The sequence below is a fragment of the Cynocephalus volans genome, chromosome 12, assembly GCF_027409185.1.
Source record: "Cynocephalus volans isolate mCynVol1 chromosome 12, mCynVol1.pri, whole genome shotgun sequence".
Taxonomy (NCBI): domain Eukaryota; kingdom Metazoa; phylum Chordata; class Mammalia; order Dermoptera; family Cynocephalidae; genus Cynocephalus; species Cynocephalus volans.
Window position 1 is genome coordinate 104,606,644 of NC_084471.1, and position 9,481 is coordinate 104,616,124.

The following is a 9,481-nucleotide window of genomic DNA, read 5'->3' on the forward strand; positions in this document are numbered from 1 at the left end:
GTCAGAATTAGCCAACTCATAACACATTTCTTGCCATCAATGGCACTTAAAACACCAAGTCTTATCATTTTAATAACTGTTAATATAGATGTGAAAAATTATATTGAAGAAAAACAAGCATTAAACATGATTTTCTAAAGTAAGACCCAATCAATGAATATAGCAAAAGATCACCAGTAACATTATCAGATTAAAATAATGTAGTGTGGACCTTTCCTTTAAAATAAATTTTATGCTAGCTAAGTAAAATAGTGTTTTATCTTTAACTAATTCTGGGTAAGTCACCTATCCTTAATGTCCTCTTTATTAAAAAAATCAAAGAAACTCCACATTCTAACTCACAGTACAACTCAATTCAATTCATACTCATCTAAAGCCTACCACATAGCACACACAGTGTTTTCATGTTTACTAATTGCTTCCTCCTACCAGAATGTAAGCACCTTGTCTATCTGGTTTGCAGCTGCATCCACAATGCTTGGCATAGTCTGGTACATGGCAGGTGTTCACTGGCTCACTTTGCAACATATATACATGAGAAAAATAAAGCCTCTGCTATCAAGAATCTTATGATTTAGTAGCAAGACTGCCAATGGCAGCATAATCAAGCATAAAGAAAAGAACATTTAATACTTTGAAAAATAAAAGTGCCATATAAAAAGTTAAAATAAAACCTATATGCAATAAAATTATTAAAACTGCCTTGTTATCCTTAAGCTAATCACCTCTCTCTTCTCAGTTTTTACAACTCCAAAGTAAAAAGGGTTGTATAAAATAACCTGAAAAAGAAATCTGATTATTTGCTAATGAGTGCAATACACAATCTTTTCACCATTCATATTCAGCAAGAATAAAATCGGTTCTTACACTATTAAGCACAGATTGCTGATTTGGACTCAAGGATGTGTTGGGGACACTTTTTGATCCTCCTCCAAGCCACCCAGTCATCCACCTGGTCACACCACCCTGATCTTCATGAAACAACTACAAGATTATTTGAAAACAGAAAAATATTATCAATACAAGAACAGAAAAAACAAGAAGCACTTAAATGTAATTTCATGTAGTATGGTTTTCAAGTCCAATTACTAGAAAATGTTTCCTACTGAGAGAGGCCACAAAGAGAATAAAATGGCATCCGTGGAATGATCTCAAATAAAAGTTTTGGGAATTGCGCATATCTCAAAATTTTAGCATCCTGATATCCTGAATTGAGAAGTGGTTTATAAATTACAGAACATGTAAACTAATACATAAATTAAACAAATCCATTTGCCCAATGTTCTGTGAAATGATTCCATTTCTACATTATTGAAAAAACTATATTCAGTAAAAGTTATACATATTAAAAGGAAACAATTTGATACCACTATTTTAGTTATAAATGTATTCTGAATGGCTTTCACTGTCTAGTTACCTGCTCCATTTCCTCCCTTTCAATACCCAGGATGCTTCCCATCAATCTCAACACTTCATGACGCTGATTTTTTGGTGTGTGGAAATGTCCAACAAAGAGGTTTCTCATTAGGCCTCTATGAAAATGAAGGCAGAAACAGCTCAAGCAACTTAACATTGAGTGTACCCAAACACTAAACACTAAACATATAAATATTTAATTATTCTTAAACAATTAAATGTTTGATTATAAAAAGACTAAATAACAAAATATTTTAAAGTAACTTTTAAAAACATCTTGACAAGTCTAATGAAGAATATTTCAAACAAGCCAAAATGTAGACCTTTTAAAACATCATTTATTAGCCACCCACTTTCTTCACCCCACCACTGAATAAGGTGGTGCCTCATTAGTAATTGTCACTGCCTGATTGGGCTGATGTTCACCTGAAGCAGACATTTAAATGGTGACAACTGTTCTTGTGCTTAACCATCATGCTTACAATTCCCATTCACATTTATTAGTAATTTGCTAATATCTAAATTTTAAAAACATTAGATATTGTCGCATATATACCTAGGTTTCAGAGCTAATACATTTTTTTAATAAGATGACCAGTAAGGGGATCTTAACCCTTGACTTGGTGTTGTCAGCACCACGCTCTCCCAAGTGAGCCACAGGCCGGCCCAGAGCTAATACATTTAAACAGCATAAATTTATTTAATAACAGCAGGGAACAAAAAAGAAGAGTAAAAATAAACTTTTTATTTTCTAAGTCTTCATATTGGGGTGATGTTTTAACTCTTCCATGCGGTTTTAAGAAAACCAGTTGAAAAAAATTGACTTTAAAAATCAAAAGAATATAACTTATTCTACTGACCCCTCATTAAAATTACCAATATCTCCTCACTACATAAGAAAAATAAAAGGCTCTTAAAAAAATTAATTACATATAAACATCTACAAGTAGAAGTTGTTTTTACCATAAAAGCAATCTCCATAAAATATACAAAAGTTAAAAGGCAAAAGCACACCTGTCCACTTTTCCTTCTTCACTTTTTACTGAGTTCGCCAATTTCTGCTTTACATCATCCAGCATCACTTGTTGGAGCTCATCTGTTTTAAAATATGTGAGTAAAGATAGCCTTTAACTGATTAAAACAGTCTGGATGAACATATAGTGAGATTTATGAGATATTTTCTATGAACTTTGAATATATGCACTTCTAATTGGGAATATTCAATTATTTGCATCTCTTCTTTGGAACAGGGAACTAGGCTCTCTGATTTAGAAATCATCTAGAAACCAGAGTACGCATTAATTGACATGGTTGGTCTACACCAATAAAGTAATCAATTCTTTAATAGGAAATTTAAAAACCAAAAAAGGTTTTCATCCTCTTTAGTAACTTAATAGCAAAGAAGAGATTTTCACCACTGCTGCCATGCAGGAAACATTTCCAGAGCCACTTATTTAATGGTGGGAAATGGAAAAGACAATTTTAGATTTTCCTTTTTCTATTTTCCTGGCTTGGACTCAGTTTTTGGTGAGCTAAGAGGAATGTTTAACACAACTAAGACCACGGTTCAGGATGTAGCTGATAGGGCAAAGTATTCTGGGGTAAGAAAATTGCAAAATACAATTCAGATCATCGATTCTAAAATACTAATGAAGTTACTATAGCATATGACTGATTCAGAAGGATGCTTGGGCTATTTTATTTTAAAATTCTCATTTAAAAAGGAAGCAAAATTTGTAAAATCTTGGTAGAAGAGCTGGAATTTGAGCAGTATTAAAAGCAAAGTCTAGAATTAAAACAAGAGATGCCTTGTTCATAAATTCAACCATACCTCAGAGCCAAGGATTCCTGGAGTAAGGAATGCTCAGTCAAAGATAGAGTTTACACCTTATCTCAGAAATGTACAGTTTGAGCTGAAAGAGAAGCTTACTAATTTTAAGCTAGATTACAAATTTTTATTCAGAAAGAAATAAGGAGGTGATCACTCTGTAACAGAATTCTACTTTTCAAATCAAGAAACATTCCCATCCAAACACTAGACTTTGACCTCTTTTCACAAACCTACTCTTTATTTAATGCTGCATTTTCCTAGCAGTATCTCGATGCAAGTTCCTTTATCAGATATATGGCTGAAAACATTTTTTTCCCCATTCTGTGGGCTGTCATTTCACTTTCTTGATGGTATCTTTTGAAGGACCAAAGTTTTTGATTTTGATCAAGTCCAATTTATTTTTTCCTTTGTTGCTTGTGTTTTTGATGTTATATCTAAGAAACTATTACCTAATCAACATCACAAGGATTTACTCCTATGTTTTCTTCCAAGAGTTTTACAGTTTTAACTCTAAAATTTAGTTCTATGGCCCAATTTGAGTTAATTTTTATGCACAGTGTGAGGTAGGGTTCCAACTTTATTCTTTTGCTTGTGGATGTCTGGTTGTTCCAGCACTATATGGTGGAAAATTATTCATTTGGTACCCTTGTCAAAAATCAACTGAACATTAATGTATGATATATTTCTGGACTCTCAATTCCCTCTGCAAATGTTTTTTCTTGTGCATGGAAAGCTCTTTTCCATCAATATTGCCTATTAACTCTTACTCACCCTTCATGTCTCAGTTCCCAATTCACTTAATCACAAAAGTTTTCTCTGAGCCTTCCAGATTAGGCCAGGTCTGTCTGCTTTATATTTTCATTCTGTCCTGTACAATGCTTCCATACAATGGCTAAAATTCTGACTTAGAATACTAAATGCATATATAAAATATCTAGTTTAATTGTTTTCAATGGCTTGTGGTTTTTCTAAATAGCAAAAATCTAAATTGTAAAATGTCATTCATATAATAGGCTAACTTTACCAAAATAGAGATGGTTGCCATAACCATATTATAAAAGCAAGGTTAGTGCTTGGAAAATCTACTACAAAATTTCCTTTCCTGTCTTTCCAGTAAGGAATTTAAACATGGATGAGAGAGAGAGAGAGAGATCAAGCACGTGCAAGCAAATATAAACAGGACTATTGTTAAACTCTGGGTTAGTAAAACATTTTAGATTCTTAAGGTACGCAAATATATTATGAGTTATAAGCACATGGTGCTATTTAGGCCTTTTCTAGCACTACATTCTTAATGTAAACAGAACTCTCGACTACTCAGAGGAACAACAGCAAATACCTTAATCTTGTCACTGTTCTTACTTAACCATCTCACTCACAATCTAAAGTAGGAGCCAGAGTAAAGATGGGCATTGTCTTCTCTTCCATCCTCACCATGCCACGAGGTTATAGAAGGTAGCAGAGAAACAGAGGTCAAACTTTCTTACCCGCCCCTTCCTTTTTTCTGAGATTTCCCTTCTCCTATCTATTTTCCTCTAAATTGATAATTGTTATACTGATTATGCTTCAAAATGATAATTTGAATATATTGGTTTATATAATATATATTAAAAATTAATTTCACATATCTTTTTACTGTTTTTTATTGTGACCATTAAAAAATTTAAAACTGCATGTGGCTCACAGTATTTCCTTTGGACAGTACAGTCTAAAACATCACCAGGATATAACACTACACTATACTGTCTCTTCTTTAAAAAAATGAAAAAACTGAATGATAAATAGACATTTTCAGAGTAAAATTCAAAAAGTAAAGAGTTGATTCTGATAAAGATGATTTTCATAAAATAAGTTTAAAATTTTTTAACTTTGCTGTATGAAAAACTGATTAAGAAATCAAACTGTCTTAAAATTGAAATAAAAAATACTTTCTTGATGAAAACTGATTACAGTTGGGACAACTTTCATTAAAATTTCCATATTCAGGAAGGAAGGGTTGAAACATGCTCAAGGTCAAAGTGACATGGTTATAAGTTCTTAAACTCACTATCAGAATATCCAGTTAGTCCCTGAGCTAATGTGAGGTAGAATGCAAAGAGCTGTTTCAAATTCAAGTAGTAGTTTAAATGTATTCTGACATTTGAGCCTAGAGGGATAAAAACCCTCAGAATTTAGGGGAAGGGGCTGGAAGGATGTTATTAACTACAGGAGGTTTGGAAAAGAAAAGAAATTCAAACACCCACTTCAAAGGTCCCTACAGACTCCTCTTTTCTCCAGATACCCTTATTCTCCACCCATCAGAGATTCTGAACACTTCTCTACAAAAACTGACAACTAATTCAAACCGCAATTTGAAATCAGAACTGTATTTATATGGGCAGACTAAATATGGTTATTTAGTAATGGGTTTTAAGCCAAATACAATATTCCTGTGATATCATCTCACATGCCAAAGTAATTCGTTGGAAGTAAAAAAGAAAAAAAAAAGTTGCAGGACACTTTAAAATTAACCATTTCAAAGCAATTGAGATTTAGTCTAGTTAGAAGAAAAAGAGTTACTTTGAATGTATGATACAATAAAACCCAACATATTAGAGCCTCTCCTCTGAAATACCTAGAGATGATGCCATGGTCTTCATCACTTGATTTAAGATAAAAATTGAACATAAAATGTAGTTGACTGCAACAAATCAGCACATTATAGTTTTACATTTCATTTGTGATTAATGATGGTACACTATAATTCTGTATTCAAAGAACATCTTAAAATTAGTCATCCTCTTACAAAGTTATTTGGTTACTTCATGACTAATCTCCCATGGACAAGACCCAGATCATGTTTATTGAACAGTCACCTGACTGGGAAAAAAGTTAATGGAGCACAGAACTTGAGTGTGAGAAGACCTGGATATGAATCATGGTCCTATGACTGGGGTCAGATTTTGTTGCTAATTTTATGAAGCAAGCATGATCATCTCAAAGAATTTTAAATGTGCTTTTCTAAATAGTAAAGTGCTATATAAAGCATTAGTACTCATTCATCTCATTTCTAAAAATAACTAAAGAGTTCATTGTTTAATCTGGCCCTCATCAGTACCAATCATACATATCAGTTTGGTTAATGTTAATATTTTGTGATGTTTTTCCCTTCCATTTGGCATATTTGTCATTTTTAAGAACCAAGGCAAAGGAGTCAATCGAAGGAAGAAAAAAATGTTAGAAATCTGATTTATAAATGTAGGTAAATAAATTGGGTCTGGTGTCTTATTTGCATTGGCTACCTTCTAAATAAACTTAAACCTGATACAATATGAAAACTAATAAAAGGAAATGAAGCCTTTTCATTTAATTAAATATAACCAAAACAAAAGCTAGAAATTAATTGTCTTTTTATCACAGAATTTCAACTTATAAAAGATCACTTTTATTTTAGCACCAAATAATATTGGTAAAAGATATATCTATTTTCAATTTGAACTTAAGATATACTAGCATCTTCTTTGTCTTTTAACTCAATTCTTTTCAACCATATCTGACACAGCATTTTAAGGTCTAGAGCACTTGGTGAATGCTACCTGCACGTGCACACCACCGTTCGTTCATTACCAGTCAACCGTATCTTCAGCCAGATTCCAGATTATGCCACACAGTTTCATATGAACTCCTCCCTTTGTCTAGAATGCTTCTCCCCAACTCCCCATGTGCTTAGCTTTCCCTACTCATCATTCAAGTGAGGTCAAGTATACCCTTCACTAGCCTTTTCTACCCTTCCATGCCACCATCACAAGTAGAACAGATAGCTCTTGCCTTGCAAAACAATTTGTTGTATGTATTTGATTCCGGATCCTACCCCCTTCCTGACTACCTGTAACCTCCTGAAAGTAGGACTCTAGTCCCCTGTCTTTGTACTTCCAGTGCCTATTGTAGTGCTCAGTACGCAGCAGTTAAACAAGGAATATTTGATAAATAAAAAAAATAATGATTAATTTTCCCTGGGAAGGGAGAATGAGAAGAACAAAACACAGGAGAAAAGGAATACATAATTTATGTTCTGAATTACTCATCCATGCATAAAGAAATGAAGGAAAGTACATAAAATAGATACACTCAAAACGTTCTCATCTCTACATAATTTATCTTCCTTTATACCTAGAAGAATTATTTAATAATAACTGCAATTTCTAAAACATAGCTCAGTTTAGATATTAAGGAAACACATTAAAAAATATAACTATTAAGTTGAAAAAGACTTAATTATTTATCTGATACAAACTTTTTTCTTAATTCAAATTTTGGCATTGTCTTGTATACCCAGATGTTTATATCATCACAAATAAATTTGTAATCATTTATGGCAATTCAGAAAACTGCATCTGGTACCTCTTATATGTTTCCTCTAAAATCACCACTTGTGCCAAAAACATCTGTAAAGGAATCCCTCAAAAGGTTTGGGTAACAAAGAATCTGGGAATGTATTTGGCCTATGTTCAATAGGACATTATATGTTTTCTTGTATAAATCACATCCTGGAAATAAAATAAAAAGCTCTACCATCCACAACCAGAAAGGTAGTTCCATGGAAAATACTTTAAGCTTCCTTTATAATTGTAGTTTTGAGACACATTTTTATGCTTCATATTACAGGAGGTTTTACTGGGACTCATTTTATACATTCTTCTAGATGTTCCTAAAAACAAATATGCTAGGGAAATTTTCCACTGTCAACTCATAGAAGACTTTTTTCAAGTGGCAAATAAATCTTAAAAATAAATTAGTTAGGGGGCCCTTTTACATACAGGTATAAACTGGCAAATAGACCAAAAGATTTTTCAATGCTAGAACTAACCTGGTGTTGCTTATGAAAACTTATTTTTTTCTGAATACCATAAAATTCACCACCCTATTGCTTTTTGTTTTTTTTAAATTTGTTATTAGTATACCACCACCCTTTTGAATAATATTTATGAAAGCAAGAACCATCTTATGCTTTCTATTTCAATTTATCCAATCCTTTTCATTTAAGCAGGAATTTATCTCAATGATGATGACAGAGAACAAAAGTGAAAGAAGGAAAATGTCGTATTTGACCACAAATGTGGCAAGATAACACATCTTTTAATGCTCTGCTATAGTCTAAGTTTAGACAAATGTAAATATTTTCTCATTAATAGCAATTCCATAGAAATTGTGAACTCTGATCAACTCAGAATAATGAGACACTGCCCGACCTGCTTCATAGACTAGCATATAAAGTTTGAAAAACCCAATACGATATAGATTGGCATGTAAAATAAGTTTTTGGAACTATAGTCATCCCTGGTATGGGGGGACAGGGGTTGGTTCCAGGACCTCCAGTAGATACCGAAATCCACAGATGCTCATGTCCCCAGTATAAAATGTCATAGTTTTTAAGTATAACCTATGCACATCCTCTAGTATACTTTAAATCATTTCTAGATTACTTATAATAGCTTATGCAATGCAAATACTATGTAAATAGTTGTTATACTGTGTTGTTTAAGGAGTAATGACAAGAAAAATCTCCGCACATGTTCAATAGAGAAGCAATGAAAAAATTTTTTTTCTTTCAGTCTGCAGTTGGTTGAATCTACAGATGTGGAACCCAAAGAAAAGAAAGGCTGACTGTATACTGAAGAACGCTTTTAGATAAAATATTGAAAGGATAATTTCTAAAAGGAAGGATAGCACTAATTCTTCTACCAGCCAACATCATTTATTACAATAGTCCTCATAAAATCTTTTTTTGTTTGTTTTGTCTTTTTGGTGGCTGGCCTGTATATGGATCCAAACCTTGACTCTGGTGTTCTAACACCTGCTCTAACCAACTGAGCTAACTGGGCAGCTCTCCTATAGGATCTTAGGCTTTCTTTTCACCGTTACTTTCTCAGGCAGAGAGAAAGATGTTTTAAACAGTCCTTACACTTACTAGGTGAAATCCTACTACTGCTTCAAGGTTCTACTCGAGTTCCTTTCCTCCATGGAATGCCACCTGACCCTTAACAGGATTCTGAAGGAACTAAATATGTACTGTTGTATGACCGCTATCCTGCACCACTGTCTTAAATTACTAACCTATGGTGTATCTATGCTGGATGTCATTTCCTTAGCTAAACTCCTTGAAAAAGGGATCCTGTCTAATATCTGACACAGGACCTAACACAAAGCCAAGCAGTTGTTTCTCACTAAGTGCTTAATGCCTGATAAGGCATCTGT